Source organism: Lactuca sativa, chromosome 6 (assembly GCF_002870075.4).
Source record: "Lactuca sativa cultivar Salinas chromosome 6, Lsat_Salinas_v11, whole genome shotgun sequence".
In the NCBI taxonomy this organism is placed as follows: Eukaryota; Viridiplantae; Streptophyta; class Magnoliopsida; order Asterales; family Asteraceae; genus Lactuca; species Lactuca sativa.
Genome location: NC_056628.2, coordinates 77,510,566 through 77,532,738, shown reverse-complemented (window position 1 = coordinate 77,532,738; position 22,173 = coordinate 77,510,566).

The following is a 22,173-nucleotide window of genomic DNA, read 5'->3' as shown; positions in this document are numbered from 1 at the left end:
CGGGTCAAGTATATACCAAATAAGTTATGGACTTAGACACCTTATCCAACAGACTCCCACTTGGATAAGTCTAATAACTATATTTGCGTATGTTACTTCAGGAACCAACCAGCAATCGTAGCTCTCGAAAACTCTGTTGAACTATGAAGCGCCATTCTAGATAAGTGATCGTATAATCCTCTGTTCTCATGATATCAGCCGGAAAAATACATGGAACAACGTCGTACTTATTGTCCAACAGTTTGTTTCCTGATTTTCGATTTGTTTGACAAAGAACTTAATCGAATGCATCAATTTAGTTCTGACCGGCCGATACATAGGTCACAACAAAATCATCGATGGGCCCAAATATCGCTTCTATTTCTAGAAGGAACAGATAAACTTCGACTCATGTGCTTGTTCTACTACTTGTTGAATTGTACACAAAGGCACGTTTTATAACATCAAGTTACTGATGCGTTTACGTGCAATCAATGCACAACCAACTCATAGGTAACAACTCATATATCTAGGTTTGAAGATTTATATGATATTACCGTCTCACGATCACTCGAGATAAATTCCATGAAGTGATACAAGTGAGCGTGGGTTTATTCCAATACTCATAACTTATGAGCACTCATGAATGTTGTAGCAACCATTGTTATGACCAAACCCATTTAGCCATCTACAAACTCGATTCATGACAGTCTTGATTCATACCTACTTCCAACATATGAACGACTGTGGAGTGTTTAAATAACTTAGTCATTCGGAAAGAGTAACCTAGCTATTTTGGAAGTCAAAACATGCAAAGTGAAACACAATAATAATCGAATCCAATATGGTCTCAGAACCCTTTTGAATATAAATAGAACCACCTTTTATTTATCACCATATTGATTACACATTATTCATTGTATAATGTTTCAAACAATCAACTTAAGACTTGAATAAAAACAACAGTCGTCCCATGCTCCTGGCATATACACTTTGTTTTTCTAAACAATAGTTATACCATACTCCAAGTATGCACACTATGTTTGTCTATGATCCTTACATTGTGATGTAGATCAATTGAACATGATTCCATTGATACTCATTTCACAATACCAAATCCTTATTGTAAATGTGAGAATCCCCGATTCCTATCATTTACCAAAAATATATTTTAAACTTTTATGCAATGTTCCTCTTGTAATGATCATGCATAAGGCCACCAAAACCTTGTCATCAGTCATTACAGAGTATTCCAAAGAAGGTCAACTTCTATGGAACAGAAATCTCATATTCAAAGTACATTGCTTTGAACATCCTTCTTGCATTAAGGTTTTCTAATCTTACATAGATTGAATAACTATCACTTCCGAACAAGAGTTACTTCTTTTCGGAATATGTCAATATGGTCCTTTCCGACAACTTACATCATACTTCCAACCTTCCCTGAGCAACCAATCTTTGGCGAACCTCAGATTGTCCTCGACAATTGCTTAATCACTTTAGTCATATCCAGTTTTAGACTTTTCCCTTCTCAATACCTTAAGCATTTGGAAAATTTAGAAAAGATGAATATTATAGCACATGCAATCGATCCTATATCCGAAGCATATGGGACACGATTCATGATGTTTGACATAAAGACATGATACTAGACCAGTCTTTTGCTACAATATTTTTATTTGCCATGTTTTCAAAATTTAACTATGAAGAGGGATGCCGTAATCATAATCGAATTTTGAAAACGCAATATATATAGAATTTCTTCAAGTTGAACCATTCCAACATAAAATTCATATATATATATATATATATATATATATATATATATATATATATATATATATATATATATGTATTCTTGACTAAAGATGATTAAAATCTCAATCTATGCTTTAGAATTGAAACGAAGTATAATTTCCTCTCCCTTAATTATAGCAAAACGACTTTTTCAACCCTTGCAACTTCACAAATTGAAACTTTTGTTTTTCTATAATTAACATTGCTAGCTTGCAATAATAGTAATCACAATTATCATGCTCCCACTAACATGATGATTATTAGCATAACACTTATGCTCCCACTAGCTCTGACATATTTCCAGAAATCTGCTGGACTTCTGAAATTTAGATTCATACATCCTTTCTTAGATAGCTCACATGTGTGTTTAAACAATTTTCCGAACTATGAAAAGGGATACCGTAATCATAGTCTTAATTGTTTAGACGGTTGCCATTTCTCACAAGTCCATGTTAGTGTGCCGATGAACCACACACGCTCCACTAACGACTTTTGAAAATGCAAATAACACAATTGATATCTATGTAAAATCTACTTAGTGAAATCGTTTCCTCACCATCATTTTCATGAATCGGAGAGAAACCTTATGACACTTAGATTTTATAGTGTATGAGTTCCTATCCATGTGAATTTGTCAAAACCATAATCACAAGATAAGGTTAGTGACAAATTCAGCCTTACATGGATTAAACTTGTTTAGTCTTAGTTTCTTGTCACCTTGGTAGCACAAGGCCCACCAATGCTTCCAAGTTGAACTCTGATAACTCACATGCAAATTCAACTTATTTGAAGTAGGTACAGAAATAAGAATTATGTCAACACGATAGGTTGCAAACCTTAAGTCGTGTGCTAGTGATAAATTACAGGTTTTACTCTTGATTAAATCTTGAAACTCTTTCAGGATCTTTAAGGCTCCCACTGTCCCCTTGACATATAAGTTTCCCCAGTCAAGAACCATTCCTTGAGAAAACAAATATTCAAGGGACAGTGCGGATTCTTATCAAGACTAACACTTCACACAATTGGTCTTAGTTGGTCTTTGTCTCATCCAAGACATCACAACTTACCAATCTCAAATGTACAAGAGTAGAAAACATTTTACTCTTACATTTGACTAGTGTTAATAAATCCTCCTTTATGTCACTCAAGGTTACAATCTTGGAGTATGACTCCAAGAATTGTTTTGGAACGAAGTATGACTCATCTTCTTGATTTTAACCAATCCAACAATTCATGACCTCTCTTTCTTAGCCATAACAATGCACTAAGACGTCCTTAGAGTATGAATTTGTGACATGGTTTCATAATCATTAAGATGATCATGAAATACGATACTAAAGTACTCTCCCATTCTTTCAGATTTGAGAAACTTTTATCTTTCTGCCTAATTTGATTCTTCTCATTTGTTTTGTCATACATTGTAACCTTTCCAATGTTACAGAATTATACTTAACCTCATAAGTATAATCATATTTACTAATCTTTAGTAAATCATGACAAATCAATCTTTGTGGTGGACCTTGACCAGCGCACACCCAGTGTACCTAATTCCTTAGTCCTTCAATTGATTCACATATGCATGTGATCAAAGAATTAGTCTTAATTTTCAAAGATGAAAATTCTCATTCATCATACAATACAACTTGTATGATTCCAAGTTTCTGTCCAATTGAAACTTGGGTGATGAAAAACTTTCTTCATTCGGTAAATTCAGACACTACCACAAATGAAGGAATCAAATCCACTTTCCAATATTGCTATTACTGGAAACATATAAGCAACAATTTTCCACAGATGCCATTGTAAGGATATTTTTAAAATAAATAAAATTAAAACCCTTTTTTTTATTTTATTTTAAAACTTTGCGGAAAAACTTATCCTTACAATCCACATGAAAACCTTGTTGTTATCTATTCATAAGCAATATATTATAACTCTTAAGCAACAACTCAAAATTCTGATTACCGAACCATGCGATCGAAACCCACCTTCGCAATCAGAATCAACATTTACTTACTTTAAGCTTCCTATCTTTTCTTTGATTCTTAAAAACATCAACATGTGACCCATTCACATTATGTAATAAGAATCTCCAAATAGAAACTTAATAGAGTTAGACAGTGGACTTTACCCGAAGTAGAGTCAAACCTCTTGACTTGATCAACCTTATGACCTTTCAGGTGAATAGTGCAGCTTCGTAACCAATGCCCCTTCCTTTGGCAACAAAACACATGGACCCTTTGCTAATGGCACATGAGATTATATCAGACTTAGCCTTTTCTTTACCATTTGGTCAACCGAGTTGACTATGGCCGATCCCTTTCCATTGGGAAGAGAAATGCTTTTCTAGATATCCAATGCTACCATTGTCAATGTCCATTTAAGACTTGGGAAGTTGTTCTTTTAATCAAATTTGCTTTACTGGTGTTCCAAATCATTGCTGATTCCACAACACCAAGCAAATAGATAACATCATTAAGGGTCATGTCATAGTCTGCCTCATGGTAGTCCCAAAGAGACTCACTATGTTACTAAGAAAGTGATTGAACATCCAACTTTCACAAGACTTTGACACCCAACTCTCCCGGCTTGTCAATATGTGACTTTATCTCCAAGATATGAGCACACATAGACTATGCTTGCCAATAGGGATTGAGTGACTTTAAACTTTTCAAGAACTTGTGGGTGAGGGAGAATAATTGGAGGAGGTGGAGGAAGTGAAGCATGATGTTGAGGGACACCATCTTCAAGAGATTTGGGAAGATCATAGTTGTCTGAACCAGACACCTTTTGGGAGAAAATCAAGTTAGTTGATTCAAAGTCCTTAATATAACACCCAATATGAAATATTAAGGCTAGGACCCAACACAATATTTTATAATTTGGAAGAGGGATGCCGTAATCCAAGCTATAAAATATTTGAAGGTAGGCGAATGACGATTCACCAATTTCCAACATGAAAAATGAAATAATTTATTAGGTTTTAATTGGATTTGAAATTCCTATATCTTTTGAGATTCATTGAACTTTTCAATGACATGTTTTAATCTCGAGTGTGCCCTCTCAAATTTTGTGACTGGGATGCCGAGGATCACAAAACAAGGTGTGAATAACCATACCAATTCACTTGGTACCCTTAATATTATCACCTAATCAATGTGCCGGTTAACCACACACGCTCCATTGATCTATGACAAACATTAAGTCACCCTTCGTGATCCTTACTAGTCCAAGTTAGTGTGCCGGTTAACCACACATGCTCCACCAACGACTTGGTAAGGTACAAAGTGTGAATTCCATGGGCTAGCACCAAATTCACATTTTTCCTAAAGTAACTAAGATTGAGAATTAAATAAAAATATTTAGTTACTTTATAATATTCATTATACTTTTAATGAGAATTTAAAGTCATTGTCTTACCCGTTCAGCTAACGACCCTCCACCGATCAAGCAAGCGGTGGGTGAGAGTGGACACCCATTAAGTCGCCATTTTATAGGCAACAACCTTATACCCACCTTATAGACCGGCTTCGTGAATGAGGCCTACTAACGGTAAAACGACTTGTTCTTATACATATATATAATAATTAACCATTAATGTTACAATAGTATAAGGGTAGAATTTTAACTTTTAAAACTTCTAGGGTGTGGAATTAAAGTTTGTTAAAGTGTGTGAAACTTTTCCAAATTCCAAAACTTGAGGGCAAGTTTTGTAACTCTTCAAAACTTTTCATTTCATAACTTATGAATTAAAGGTTCATAAAATGAAGACTCTTCATTTTATGTAACTTATGTGTTTTTAATGTGTGTTAAAGAAAAGTGACCTTTGGATATCCGTAAATTGAGGACAAATTATGGACTCCATTAAAACACATAAATGATCAAGAATTAATCCTAAACAATTCAGCAAATAATTCCTATCATCTTCTAAATTCATAAGAACATGAACATGATTATCAAAGTTTCAATAATTATATGAACACATACAAAGCATTAAATTTTGATATATGCTATTGTAAATGGATTAGAACAACCATTACACCAACTAAAATAAGTTTTAAAACATCAAAACAATTTAGGGTAAAGTTTCTAGTCCATTTCCAGTAGCAAAAGTCAAAATTCTGCATTCTGATCATTCTACTCGCCGAGTGCACAAACCTACTCGGCAAGTAGGATGAATTTTGCCTTGGACTCGGCGAGTCCCCCCATGGACTCGGCGAGTCCATCAGCCAGACAGCAACAATTTCAACTTTTTTTACTATTTTGCATCAAGTATTCAAACAAGCAAGCCTAGGCTCTGATACCACTGTTGGGATTTGAGCAATCTAACACTTCCTAAGTGTGCATGCAACCCTAATAAGCCTTGAATCTATGTTTGTCTAAATACATGCAAAATAATAATTTTCCAAGGTTCATAACCTATCAAACATGGCATGGGGTACTTTTAAACATAATAGAATTAGATGAGAATACATACCTTTTGATGATGAGTTTGATTCCTAAGGAGTTTGAGGGCCAAGCACCAATAGTGTGAATGCCTCAAATGGAATCACAAATCTCCACAAACTCTTGGAAAACTTAAGAGAGTGTACACACACTATAAAATCAGCCACACACCAAGTCTCACACAACTAGTGCCACTAGTGGCTATTTCATGCAACATAAGCATGCTTATATAGTGTACATGATTAGGGTGAAACCCTAATAACCCATGACCTTTCCTTTTCCAAGGATCCATGGGTTAAAAGCTCCATGGATCATCCATGGACTTCCATACAAGCCTAGCCCATTAACAAATGAGTGTTAGCCCACACCATATAAAACCAATAGCCCACAATCTAATTAGTCTTCCTTTTAATCTCTAAATTAATTCATAATTAATTTAAGACTAAGACTAATTAAATAATATGACTTCATATTAATATATTATAACTTATAATATATTATTAATCATATGTGTATAACTCTCATAAAATTATCCATAAATAGTTTGGATGAAATGCAACCCAAATGGATCATGCCGGGTCGGGTCAAGTATATACCAAATAAGTTATGGACTTAGACACCTTATCCAACAATAGTTGACTATGCAATTGAGTTCTATGAGTTCTTAGCTGTTTGCGTAACTACTTGGAAGCAATTGTAGGTCCTTGTGCTGCCAGGTGGCAAGAAGTTAAGATTGAACAAGTTCAGTCCATATGAGTTTTGATTTTTCACTAACCTCCTCTTGTGGTTTTTATAAATTCACATGGATAGGAACACATACACCATAAATATCTAAGTGTCATAAGGTTTCTCTCCGATTCATGAAAATGATGGTGAGGAAACGCTTTCACTAAGTAGATTTTAAGTAGATAGCAATTGTGATATTTGCATTCTCAAAGTCGTTAGTGGAGTGTGTGTGGTTAACCAGCACACTAACATGGACTTGTGAGAAATAACAAAGGTCTAAACAATTAAGACTATGATTACGACATCCATTTTCACAGTTCTAAAGATTGTTTAGACACACATGTGAGCTATCTAAGGAAAGGTGTATGATTTTGGATACATTTCAAAGCTAGTGGGAGCATAAGTGCTATGCTATTAATTATCATGTTAGTGGGAGCATGATTATTATGTTAAGTTTTGCAAGTTAGCAATGTTAATTATAGAAAACAAAAGTTTCAATTGGGAAAAGTTGTTATGCTATAATTAAGGGAGAGAAAATTATAGTTCATTTCAATTCTAAAAGCTTAGATTGCGATTTTAATCATCTTTAATCAAGGATATATATATATATATATATATATATATATATATATATATATATATATATATATATATATATATATGGATTTTATGTTGGAATGGTTCAACATAAGGATATTCTATATATATTACGTTCTCAAAATTCGACTATGATTACGGCATCCCTTTTCATAGTCTGAATTATGAAAACATGGCAAATAAAAAATATTGTAGCAAAAGATTGGTCTAGGATCATATCTTTAGGTGACACATCATGAATCGTGTCCCATATGCTTCGAGTATAGGATCGATTATATGTGCTATAATATTTATCCTTTCTAAATTTTCCAAATGCCTAGGGCATTTAGAAGGGAAAAGGTTCAGAATTTGATATGACTAAAATGAATAAGCAATTGTCGAGGACAATATGAGGCTTACCAAAGATTGGTTGCTCATGGACAATTCGAAGTATTGTGTTAATTTTGGAAGGACCATATTGAAATATTCTGAAAGGAGGCAACTGTTGTTCAAAAGTGGTAGTCAAAATGGGAATGTGGAAATGTTTCCATAGGTGGAAATTATTCATTAAATCTGTGTAAGATTAGAAAACTTAATGCAAGAAGGATGTTCATAGGAATGTACTTTGAATTTGAGACTTCATTTCCATGGAATTGCTCTCAAATTGGAATACGTAAATGTCTGTTGCCAAGTCTTTGTGACTTTTCTGCATAGTCATTACAAGAGGATCAATGCATATGAGTTTAAAATCTAACAAATTACAGCAAATGACAAGAATTTGGTATTCTTACATTTACGATAAGGATTTGGGTTTGTGAAATGAGTATCATTGGAATCATATTCAATTGGTCTATTTCACAAAGTAAGGATCATAGACAAACATAGTGTGCATACTTGGAGTATGGCATAGCCATTGTTTAGACAAATATAGTGTGCATGCTTGGAGCATGGCATGGCTATTGTTTCAATTCAAGTATTAAGTTGATTATTCGAAACATTATACAATGAATAATGAGCAATCAATATGGTGTTTAAATAAAAGGTGTTTTATTTACTCTCAAAGGTGCTTGGGGCCATATAGGATTAATATTATTCTTGTGTTTCACTTTGCATGTTTTGACTTCCCGAATAACTAGGTTATTCAAAATCTCCATAGGCAATCATACTTTGGAAGTAAGTATGAATCAATACTATCATGGATTAGGCTTGTAGATGTCTAAAGTGTTTAGACATAGCAAAAGTTGCAGCAATATTGATGAGTGCTCCCGGAATAAGATTCGAGTATTGGATTAAACCCACACTCATTTGACTCGCTTCATGGATTTTATCACAAGTGATCATGAGATGATAATATCTTATATTCTTCAAACGGATAGATATGAGTTGCAGTCTACAAGTTGGTTGCACATTGATAATGTGAAAACACACTAGTAACATTGTGACATCCCCAAAATCTCGGCCAGAAAAGACCGATTTTCATTTATGCTTTTAAATATTTTCAGAGTAAATCCTTTGATTTGAAAAAAACAAAACATGAAAAAACAATGTTTACCGAAGCATTTCATAAAAGAAATGTATTTTCATTATAATCAAAACTCGGGGTGTCATGTTCCGATACAGACCAATAAGCATAAACGAATACATTACAAGTCATTTAACAAATATAAACATATGCAGACTTGTAAACAAAACAACTTGATGGTTCATCCATCTCATGCCCTTCCGCCACTTCCAGTAATACAATTTAAAACTGAGTGGGTCAGGCTTGGGAGCCTGGTGAGCATATAGGGTTTTCAACCCACAATAAATATCATATTTAATTTTCACCAACCAACAATAACCCAATTACCCATTCCCGTTATTCTCACTTTAATGTCCCTAATACAACTAATCATAAGGGACCTAGTCTAAGAATATTTCATCGGGGCGACAACACATGCTTCGGGGGTACCTCAACAATATAAGTCAAATAAGGCAACCATGAGGGGGATGGAGTGCAGCGAATGAACACCCAAGTTCATTAACACCTACAGGTGGCGAACCTGCTAATGTTTCCACAAGACTGTCTAGAAAAGTATGTGGTCGTCATCTAAACTCCGCTAGATGACTAAATCAAACAACAACGAGGCCTCTTATCTGTTTATTACATACCAACTATCTACCCATGTTCTACCCAACATATTAGTAGATAAAAATATACATTTGTATACATAGTTTAAAAACCTGTATAGCATGCTTTAATCAACACATATTTCACATAACAGATGAGGCACACATACACATAACACATATCTCATAGAGAATAAATCATATCTATGAGTTAGAAGAAAGTGAATACACATTCACACACATAACCACAAAATTATACACATAATACGTATTCCATATAAAATACTTCATAATTATGCGTTAGAAGAAAGTAACTACACACTCACTTGATCAGAAGATGATCGGACAGCACTACGACTTGCAGAAGTAGTAATCCTCAGCAGATCTGGAAGATCTCTTCAAAAATCGAATTTCTCGCAGGCAGAGCTTCGACTCGGAAACCACACTTCTCGGGATCTTCGGGATCTCGGGACTTGCTTCGGGGCTAGAGTATGATACCGGGGCTTCGGGATATTTCTGGCATGCAAAACGATGCAAAACGGGAGAGAGAAGAGAGAAAATGAGCAAAAGACTTGGCTGCCTTCGGATCCTATTTATAGGAGGCTGGAGCCTCGGAGTACGCGGGGCGTACAGGGCTCCGAAGTCGTCATGGCATGTGTCATCCGAAGTGTCGACACTCTTCGGAGTACGCGGGGTGTACTCGCTTACGCGGGCCGTAAGTCGGATCGGACCGCTGACTCGGCTTCGGATAATGCCGGATTTTTGATTTAAAAATAAATACAAATTATTTATCAAACTTCGGAAATTCATATCTTCTTCATACGAACTCCGTTTTCGACGTTCTTTATATCCACGGAAAGGTAAGACTACGCTCTACAACTTTCGTTTAGACTTCGTCGGCTAATTTTGACTTTATTTTTATTATTTATTTTTAATAGGCCGCGACAGACAAACTTCGTTATAAATTAATAACTTCTTCGTTTGACGTCCGTTCTCACCTAACTTTTTATCGTTTCGATACCAACAATGAGATCTTCGATTCTCATTTAGATTGCTTCGGCTAAAAACCCCTCGATCTCAAATCGAGTAAAACAGGCTGCATACTGCTAAGCCGAAACTACGATAAATCATAACTTCCTCATACGAAGTCAGATTTGGGCGTTCTATATATATTCGGAAACCTCGTTTCAATTACTACAACATAAATCAAAGATATTAAGTTTATTTTACACTTAAATTTTGACGCTAATTTTTATTCTTAATTAATCAAACCACATAATTAAGCAATTAAACACAAAACACATAATACTCAAATAATACAATCTTATTATTTCAAAACAGGTTACAAAGGTTAACCTAGACTATTACATTGCTAAAAATGGCAAGCCCAGAAACACAGGCGTTACAATTCTCTCCACCTTAGAATGATTCCGTCCCCGGAATCACACATCAACAAACAAATGTGGATAGCGACTCAACATGTCACTCTCCGTCTCCCAGGTGAGATTCGGCCCATTCGTGTGTTTCCATCGGACAAGCACTAACCCAACAATTTTGCGTCGCAACTTCTTAGTCTTTCGGTCAACAATTGCCTCTGGTTCTTCAATCAACCTTTTGTTCTCATCAATTCTCAATTCAGAAATTGGAATTATATCGGGAACTTCTCCTGTGAACTTCCTCAAATAACACACATGAAAAGTGTTGTGAATTCCATTCAGTTCTTCGGGTAATTTGAGCTTGTAATCTTGGTTCCTCACCCTCTGAAGAACTTTAAACGGTCCAATAAACCTTGGACTCAACTTTCCCCTTTTACCAAATCTTATAAGTCCCTTCCACGGCGAGACTTTAAGCAAAAACCGAATCTCCAACCTCAAAAGTCATTGGTCTTCGCTTCTTGTCAGCATAGCTCTTTTGACGATCCTGAGCCGCTAACATTCTTTCCCTAATTATTTTCAACTTTTCAGCAGTTTGATGAACCATCTCCGATCCCATAAACTGCTTTTCCCCAGCCTCAAGCCAACAAGACGGCGTACGACACTTCTGTCCATACAAAGCTTGATAAGGTGCCATCTTAATGCTCGAGTGAAAACTATTATTATAGGAAAATTCTACTAAAGGTAACTGTTCATCCCAATTACCTAGGAATTCCAAGGTACATGCTCTCAGCATATCTTCAAGTGTTTGTATTGTTCTTTCACTCTGACCATCAGTCTGCGGATGGTAAGCTGTGCTTAAACATAACTTGGTACCCATTTGCTCTTGTAGACATTTCCAAAACCTTGAGGTGAAACGGCTATCACGATCCGATACAATCGTTAACGGAACACCGTGAAGCCTCACAATTTCCTTTACATAAGAATTCACAAGCTTTTCCATAGACCATTTCTCCCTGGCCGCTATGAAATGCGCACTCTTAGTGAATCGATCGATGACCACCCAAATCATGTCGTGACCATTCTTTGTTCTGGGCAGTTTAGTGACAAAATCCATAGCAATGTCTTCCCACTTACCCATAGGCACAGACAATGGTTCTAAACTCCCGTAAGGTTTCTGATGTTGTGTCTTGACTCTCGCACAAGTCACACACTCGGCCACATACTTTGCAACATCAAGCTTCATCGTCGGCCACCAGTAGTAGGGTTTCAGGTCCCTATACATTTTAGTGCTACCCGGATGAATTGAGTACATGGTTTTGTGAGCTTCTTCCATCCGAAGATCCCTAATTCCTCCTGACTTAGGTACCCAAATACGATCTTGGAATATGTTCAGTCCATGACCGTTAGTACCAAACACCAACGTTTTACCCAAACGTTCCTCCTTTCGGTCATTTTTCTCAGAAGCTTCCTTTTGAGCTTTCTTTATACTTTCCACAATGGTCGAGACAACTTCAATTTTCAACGCTCTTGGCCTCCTCCTTTCAAGATTGACTTTCCGACTGAGAGCATCAGCAACAACATTAGCTTTACCGGGGTGGTAAAGTATTTCGCAGTCGTAGTCTTTAAGTAATTCTAGCCAGCGTCGTTGCCTCATATTCAATTCCTTCTTATTAAAGAGATATTGGAGACTCTTATGATCAGTAAAAAGTTTGCACTTCGTGCCATAGAGGTAATGCCTCCATATTTTCAGAGCGAAAACTACCGCTGCCAACTCCAAATCATGAGTTGGGTAATTCTTTTCATGCTCTTTCAGCTGTCGAGACGCATATGCTATCACCTTTTCTCTTTGGGTCAAAACACAACCCAATCCAACACCAGACGCATCGCTATAAACAGCGAAGTCTTCAACTCCATCGGGTAGAGAAAGTATTGGTGCCTCGCATAGCTTCTTCTTTAACTTCTCGAATGCTTCTTTATGCTTATCACTCCAAGCATAAGTAGCTCCTTTGTGGGTCAAAGCTGTTAATGAAGTAGCAATCGGAGAAAAGCCTTGGATAAACCTTCGGTAATATCCGGCTAATCCTAAAAAGCTTCGAATCTCCGTGGGACTTTTCGGTTGTTCCCACTTCGTCATAGCTTCGATCTTCGCTGGATCAACCATTATCCCTTCTTGGCTGACCACGTGACCCAAGAATTGGACTTCACGAATCCAAAAATCACATTTGGAGAACTTTGCATAAAGCTTCTCCTTCTTCAATACTTCTAACACTTCTCGCAAGTGTCTGCCATGCTCCTCCTGGCTTTTCGAGTAAATCAGAATGTCGTCTATGAACACTATCACGGATTTATCAAGGAAAGGATTACAACCCTATTCATTAAATCCATGAACACTGCCGGAGCATTGGTTAGTCCAAACGACATAACCAAGAACTCGTAGTGTCCATATCTAGTTCTGAATGCACTCTTCTCGATATCTTGCTCTCTTACTTTTAGCTGATGATATCCTGACCTAAGATCGATCTTCCAGAAATAGCTCGAACCTTGCAATTGATCAAACAGGTCATCAATCCTTGGCAACGAATATCTATTCTTTATTGTTGCCTTGTTCAGCTCTCTGTAATCGATTCACATTCTCATACTTCCATCTTTCTTCTTCACAAATAACACCGGAGCTCCCCAGGGCGATGAACTAGGTCTAATGAAACCTTTGTCCAATAACTCCTGAAGTTGCATCATCAGCTCCTTCATCTCCGTCGGTGCTAATCGATAAGGTGCTTTTGCTATTGGCGTGGTTCCTGGTAACAAGTCTATTCTGAACTCCACTTGTCTATCAGGTGGTAATCTAGGAAGATCCTCGGGGAATACTTCTGGAAAATCACACACCACTGGAATGCTCTGCATCACCTTCTTTTCTTTCTTAGCATCAATCACAAACGCTAAATATGATGTACATCCCTTGGTCAAACACTTTCTGGCTTTCATTAGAGAAATGATCCCAGAATTCACTCGTCGTTTGTCCCCATACACCATAAACGAATCTTTTCCAGACGGGTTTACTTTAACTATCTTTTTCTTGCATAAAATTTCGGCATCATTGGCGTTAAGCCAATCCATTCCCAAGATGACGTCGAAACCATTAAGTTCGATAGGCAATAACGCCTCGCGAAACTTATTCCCATTAAGGTCGATTAAGATGTCTTTCATACGATGGCTAACAGGTACAAACTTGCCACTAGCTACTTCGACTAAGAAAGCATTATCTAGTCTATCAACAGGCAAAGCTAGCTTTCTACCAAACTCATGCGAAATAAAGGAGTAGTTGGCTCCAGAATCAAACAATATATGAGCAGGTAATTCGTTTACGAGAAAGGTACCTGAAGCGACATCAACTTCATCTTTCGCAGCCTCAAGTGTCATCTGGAAGGCTCTCGCCTTCGGCTTTGGTGGAATGTTGGGCTTTGCTGCCTCCTTCTTCTTCGGACAGTCTTTCAAAATGTGCCCCTCTTTATTACACCCAAAACACATCCGTTTGTTGTTAGGACATTCATTGGCAAAATGTCCAACCTTTCCACATTTGTAGCAGGTCACATCCTCGCTACATTTCCCAAAGTGCTTTTTCTTACACTTATCACACCACTTTGCTTCGCCTCCTTTTCCTCCAAACTTTTTCGAATCAGATTTCAAAAATTTTCCTTTCTTACCGGAACCAAATGTTCCTTCAAACTTTCTTTTCTCACCAACATCAACCTTGTCGGTGGTTCTCCCCTTGATCATGTTCTCAACAGACTTGGCAGCCCAGATAGCTGCCTCTAGAGTAAGTGCCTGACGTACTGGCACCTCGTACTCCCATGGGAGTCCCTTCGCATACCAGTTCACCTTCGTCAGCTCGTCTGGACGATATGCAAGGCAAACTCCATCTTATCGGTGAAGTTATTGGTGTATTCATCAACTGACATGCTACCCTTCGTCAATGTCAAAAACTTATTCTCCAACTCCAGCAGATTTTGAGCCGAGCAGAACTTGCGCTTGAACTGCACCAAGAATTCTGCCCATGACAATTGCAGTGGCTCATTAGGGCTTAAGGTCTTCCCTAGAGTGTTCCACCAACGAACGGCTCCACCTCGGAATTGACGCACGGCATAGATAGTCTGCAATTTACCTCTGCAGCCACAAGTCATGAAGGCTAGCTCCATTTCGGAGATCCAATCCATAACCCCAATCAGATCCTCCTTTCCATTGAAGGTCGATGGTTTGCAAGTCAAAAAGTCCTTGTACTTGCATCCCATTCCATCATTCCTTCCTTCACGGTTATCTTGCCTAACTATCGGTGGGTTGGCTGGACCAACAGACCCACTGAAGTTTCCACCTTCCGAGTGCCCTTCATTTAATTCAGGCTCTTCCACACGAATCGACAGTTCTTCACGATTTTGTTGAAGCAACCGTCTAGTTTCATCCATCTGACGATCCAACATCGTCTGAATCATCAATTGCACACCAGCCATGGTTATTGGCTCAGGTGCTGCTGCTACGATAGGTATTGGCTCAATCACTGGTGGTTGATTCTTGTTTTCGTCAGCATTTCCAACTCCACTTCTTGTTCTTACCATTTTGATCTACACACCGAATAAGGTGAAATTAGATCCTCAATCATGATAGATAATCAAATCATCCTTATCACTCCGAAACGTTTACATGCTAGTTCTAATATCGTAGACGTACGCTTAGAATCCTACACACATAAGGTTTCTAGATCCGGTCGGCAACAGACCATAGATCCAAACAAATAATATCATATATGGAAACATATAACATTTAGCACATAAAGCATTTTAGGCAACTTTCCTAAAATAAACTAGTGCTCATGTCTAAATCACAACATACACACATCTCAAAATTCCACTTAGCATTCTAAGTTTAAGTCTAGAAATCCTACAAATTCCTAGTTCGCTTAAACTAATGCTCTGATACCAACTGTGACATCCCCAAAATCTCGGCCAGAAAAGACCGATTTTCATTTATGCTTTTAAATATTTTCAGAGTAAATCCTTTGATTTGAAAGAGTTGTGGAATTTGTTCCCAAAAACAAAACATGATAAAACAATGTTTACCGAAGCATTTCATAAAAGAAATGTATTTTCATTATAATCAAAACTCGGGGTGTCATGTTCCAATACAGACCAATAAGCATAAACGAATACATTACAAGTCATTTAACAAATATAAACATATGCAGACCTGTAAACAAAACAACTTGATGGTTCATCCATCTCATGCCCTTCCGCCACTTCCTGTAATACAATTTAAAACTGAGTGGGTCAGGCTTGGGAGCCTGGTGAGCATATAGGGTTTTCAACCCACAATAAATATCATATTTAATTTTCACCAACCAACAATAACCCAATTACCCATTCCCGTTATTCTCACTTTAATGTCCCTAATACAACTAATCATAAGGGATCTAGTCTAAGAATATTTCATCGGGGCGACAACACATGCTTCGGGGGTACCTCAGCAATATAAGTCAAATAAGGCAACCATGAGGGGGATGGAGTGCAGCGAATGAACACCCAAGTTCATTAACACCTACAGGTGGCGAACCTGCTAATGTTTCCACAAGACTGTCTAGAAAAGTATGTGGTCGTCATCTAAACTCCGCTAGATGACTAAATCAAACAACAACGAGGCCTCTCATCTTTTTATTACACACCAACTATCTACCCATGTTCTAACCAACATATTAGTAGATAAAAATATACATTTGTATACATAGTTTAAAAACCTGTATAGCATGCTTTAATCAACACATATTTCACATAACAGATGAGGCACACATACACATAACACATATCTCATAGAGAATAAATCATATCTATGAGTTAGAAGAAAGTGAATACACATTCACACACATAACCACAAAATTATACACATAATACGTATTCCATATAAAATACTTCATAATTATGCGTTAGAAGAAAGTAACTACACACTCACTTGATCAGAAGATGATCGGACAGCACTACGACTTGCAGAAGTAGTAATCCTCAGCAGATCTGGAAGATCTCTTCAAAAATCGAATTTTTCGCGGGCAGAGCTTCGACTCGGAAACCGCACTTCTCGGGATCTTCGGGATCTCGGGACTTGCCTCAGGGCTAGAGTATGATACCGGGGCTTCGGGATATTTCTGGCATGCAAAACGATGCAAAACGGGAGAGAGAAGAGAGAAAATGAGCAAAAGACTTGGCTGCCTTCGGATCCTATTTATAGGAGGCTGGAGCCTCGGAGTACGTGGGGCGTACGCCTGTACGCGGGGCGTACAGGGCTCCGAAGTCGTCATGGCATGCGTCATCCGAAGTGTCGACACTCTTCGGAGTACGCGGGGCATACTCGCTTACGCGGGCCCTAAGTCGGATCGGACCGCTGACTCGGCTTCGGATAATGCCGGATTTTTGATCTAAAAATAAATACAAATTATTTATCAAACTTCGGAAATTCATATCTTCTTCATACGAACTCCGTTTTCGACGTTCTTTATATCCACGGAAAGGTGAGACTACGCTCTACAACTTTCGTTTAGACTTTGTCGGCTAATTTTGACTTTATTTTTATTATTTATTTTTAATAGGCTGCGACAGACAAACTTCGTTATAAATTCATAACTTCTTCGTTTGATGTCCGTTCTCGCCTAACTTTTTATCGCTTCGATACCAACAATGAGATCTTCGATTCTCATTTAGATTGCTTCGGCTAAAAACCCCTCGATCTCAAATCGAGTAAAACAGGATGCATACTGCTAAGCCGAAACTTCGATAAATCATAACTTCTTCATACGAAGTCAGATTTGGGCGTTCTATATATATTCGGAAACCTCGTTTCAATTACTACAACATAAATCAAAGATATTAAGTTTATTTTACACTAAAATTTTGACGCTTATTTTTATTCTTAATTAATCAAACCACATAATTAAGCAATTAAGCACAAAACACATAATACTCAAATAATACAATCTTATTATTTCAAAACGGGTTACAAAGGTTAACCTAGACTATTACATTGCTAAAAATGGCAAGCCCAGAAACACAGGCGTTACAAACATGGTGTTATAAAACATTATGTTGTGTGTGATTTGGTGCGTAAAAAGAGCAAGCATATGAGTCAATGTTTATCCACTCCTTTTACCCTTAGAGGGATAAAAGCGATATCTGTGGGCTCCTCGATGATTTATTGATGACAAACGTAAGTGCTCGGCCGGGCCTGGACTAATTTGATTTGTTCAATTAGTCGGTCGTCATAAATCGGAAATCGGGAAACAACATATGGACAGAGAGAATGACTATAATCCATGTCTCAGTCTATATGATATCTAAATATGGAGGAATATATGATCCCTTATCTAATGGACACGTCATTGACTAGGTCGGAGTTCGACAACGGCTTTTAAGAGCTACGATTGCTAGTCGGGATCTTGGAGTCATATTTGCAATAATAGTTTTAGACTTATCCAAGTGGGAGACTGTTGGATTAGATGTCTAAGCCCATAACTATTATTGGTATGTACTCGACCCGAGAGTAGCATGGTCCATTTTGGTTGCATAACACCAGGATAATTTGTTAGGATGGACTTTTGAGAGAAGAGGTTATTTATGATTTATTAATATGTATTATAAGTTATAATATATTAATATGAAATCATATGTTTTAATTAGTATTGATCAAGAATTAATTTGAAATTAATTTAGTGATCAAAAGAGACTAATTAAATCTATGAGGACTAATTATGGTAATTAGTTATATTTATATGTGTTAGGCTTATGATCCATGTTAGACCAAGTTTATGTATGGATACATAAAGAGTTGGGCCACATGAATCATGAATCATAAAACCCATGGGTATGGATTTGGGTTATACCCATGACCCTTGGAATCCACACATATAAATACATGCATCATGACCTAAAAAACGCCACCCATATACAATTGACATGTTCTTGGAGTTCATGGTGGTTTTTTTGGTGCATGGAGTTTCTCTCTCAAGAGTCACCTTTATTCTAGGTGAGTTATGATTCCATTTGAGGTGTAACACTTGGGGCACTAAGTTCTTAAAGGCCAAATTCTTTCTAGCAACACCAAATACATCAAGACTTCAAACCATATAAAAGGTATTTTACGCTAACTAGTATCTTGTATTGTTTATGTCAAATGCATGCTAGTTATAGGTTTAATGCCTTGGAAACCATTTGCATGTATAATTAGTGAAAACATATATCCAAGGTATTTAGGGTTGTATATGCACCATAGGATGTCGTAGTGTACAAAACCCATCAAAAAGTTCATGACTATGACCGTGTGATTGTTGAAGATAGTCAAACTCATAGTGATAATGATGACAAAAATGTTCGAATTGAAACAACTGATCCTAGAGTTGTTGTCGATCAAGTTTATGAGGAAACAAAGAAATTCGTAAGAGTGATCAAGGAAAAAGGTTCTCATTATCTCGAATCGAACTCAGTTGTTTATCCAAATTTCAAGTACACTGATGATGTGGTGTTTCCAAATCAGGTGTTTGTCACTACAGGAAATGGAGACAGTGAATCCTGAAATCCACAAAATTCTTGTTGAAGATAATAAAGGAGTTTCGAAAGAAGGGTTTTTTTTCTCAAACCAAAGCAGGGTTGAAAATACTCTTAAAAAAATCATCCACTTTTCAAAGACAAAAACCAAATAGAACTTGGGAAGTTAAAACAGAAAAAGCAAATGACAACAAACTATCAAATGAATTAGTTTCTCCAAATCAAAAGACAAAAGCACAAATTTTCAAAGAACAAATTCAAAAACTTTCAAAAGAAGACGAAATTTCGATGTGTAAAGCTCAAAACAAGGTTTATTGGAAGAATAAAAGGTCTTTTAACAAACCAAAAGATTTTGCACAAAAATCGTATGACCAGAAAACGACCGAACAAGTTAAGACCTTTTCACAAAATAAGACTTTTGCTCAGAACAAACCCGATCAGAAACAAAATGATTTTTCAAAAAGTCGTTCAAAATTTCAAAAATCAATTCAAAAACCGATTGTTCAAATACCAAGAATTGAGAATTTTGTTCAAAATCGACATCAAAAGAATTTTGTTCTTAATCTTCAAAACACAAGATTTTCACAAAATAATTTTCATAGAAATGTTTTTAATCAAAATGAACACAGACATTCTCATAAGTTTCAAAATCATAGACATTTTTCAAATGGACAACAAGTTGGTAATCAAACATCTGTTGGTTATAACAAACTTTTCCAAAACCATTTTCAAACCCATGGAAAACCATCATTTTTAAAAAGGGATTTCGAAAAGTTAGACGCCAAAGGCAAGAGAAAAGAACCATTTAAACCAAAACAACCTCATTTTCCTAATCTTGTTTTGAAGCAGCAAGTCAAAGCTTCTTTTATAAAAGGAAAAACTGACACGAAGAATATCAATCATTGGCTCGAGGGAAAAGGAAAAAATTATCAATCCGAAAAGTTTTCTCAAGATGAAATCAAGTATGCTTACGAAAATTACATGAATGAATTACATACTAGGAGTTCTTCATCATTGGGTACAAATCCTTCTGTTCGAAAATGGAAAGTCGTTCCTCAAGCAAAAGTTGAGATAAAATGTATTGCTAAGGAAAAAGGGAAAGTTAGTGTCAAACCTAAACCAATGAATGATTTCATTTCGATACTTAAGACTATAGAAGTTGACTTGATCAATAGTTTGAAATCTAAGGTTAGGGATTGCATATTATATTCTTCAATTGAATGTAGGTATTATATGACGAGTAATACGATGAAAACTGGTAAATCGACAATGGTTGCTCTCGTCACATGACAGGTCGAAAGGAAAATTTATGAGATTATCAAAGTTTGGAAAATGCTGGAGTGGTGAAATTTGGAAATAATCACAAATGCAAGGTTAAAGTCCATGGGAAAGTTATGAGTGAGAAGTTCATAGTTAATCGAGTAGCATATGTCAAAGGTCTTAAGCACAACTTGATTAGTGTTTCATAACTTGTTGTGGGAACTGGTAATCAAGTAGTCTTCGATGAGCAAGGAAGTGTCGTTTCGAACAAAGAAACCAAAGAGGTTTTGCTCATGTTCATTCTTCACGTCAAGTCAATTGTTGGTGTACCTTCCGTGTGCTTACTTTCGAAGGCATCATCTGATTTGATCTGGTTATGGCATCGAGGACTATCTCATCTGAATTTTGAAAATATGAACAAATTAGTGATAAATGATCTTGTTTGAGGCTTACCCATTTTAAAATATGATAATGATTCGTTATGTGCAACATGCGAACAGGGGAAGAAACATCGTCAAGGTCATCCAATTGTCATTGATTCGAAGATCATTGAACCTCTGGAACTTCTTCGTATTGGTTTATGTGGACCTTTGATTGTTGAGACTCTCTAAAAGCAGAGGTACATATTCAAAGATGACACCCCTAAGTGCTTGGCCAAGCCTGGACTGATTTGATTTGTTCAGTTAGTCAGTCGTCATAAATCGGAAATCGGGAAACGACAGATGGACAGAGAGAATGATTATAATCCATGTCTCAGTCCATATGATATCTAGAATGAAGGAATATATGATCCGTTATCTAATGGACACGTCATTGACTAGGTTAGAGTTCGACATTGGCTTTTAAGAGCTACGATTGCTAGTCGGGTTGTAGAGTCATACTTACAATAATAGTTATTAGACTTATCCAAGTGGGAGACTGTTGGATTAGGTGTCTAAGCCCATAACTATAATTGGTATGTACTTGATCCGAGAGTAGCATGGTCCTTTTGGGTTGCGTATCACCAGGAAAATTTGATAGGATGGACTTTTGAGAAGAGGTTATTTATGATTTGTTAATATATTATAAGTTCAAATATATTAATACGAAATCATAGTATTTAATTAGTATTGATCAAGAATTAATTTGGAATTAATTCTGTGATCAAAAGAGACTGATTAAATATAAAGGGGTTGATTGGTAAATCATTCATTCTTATGGTGTGGGCCAATGATCCTTGATTCCTTAGGTTAGGCTAAACCCAAGTGACAACCCATGGAGGTTTAAACCCGTGGATCCTAAGGAATATGGAAGATCATGGCCATTAAGGCTTACATGATGTAACCCTAATCTTG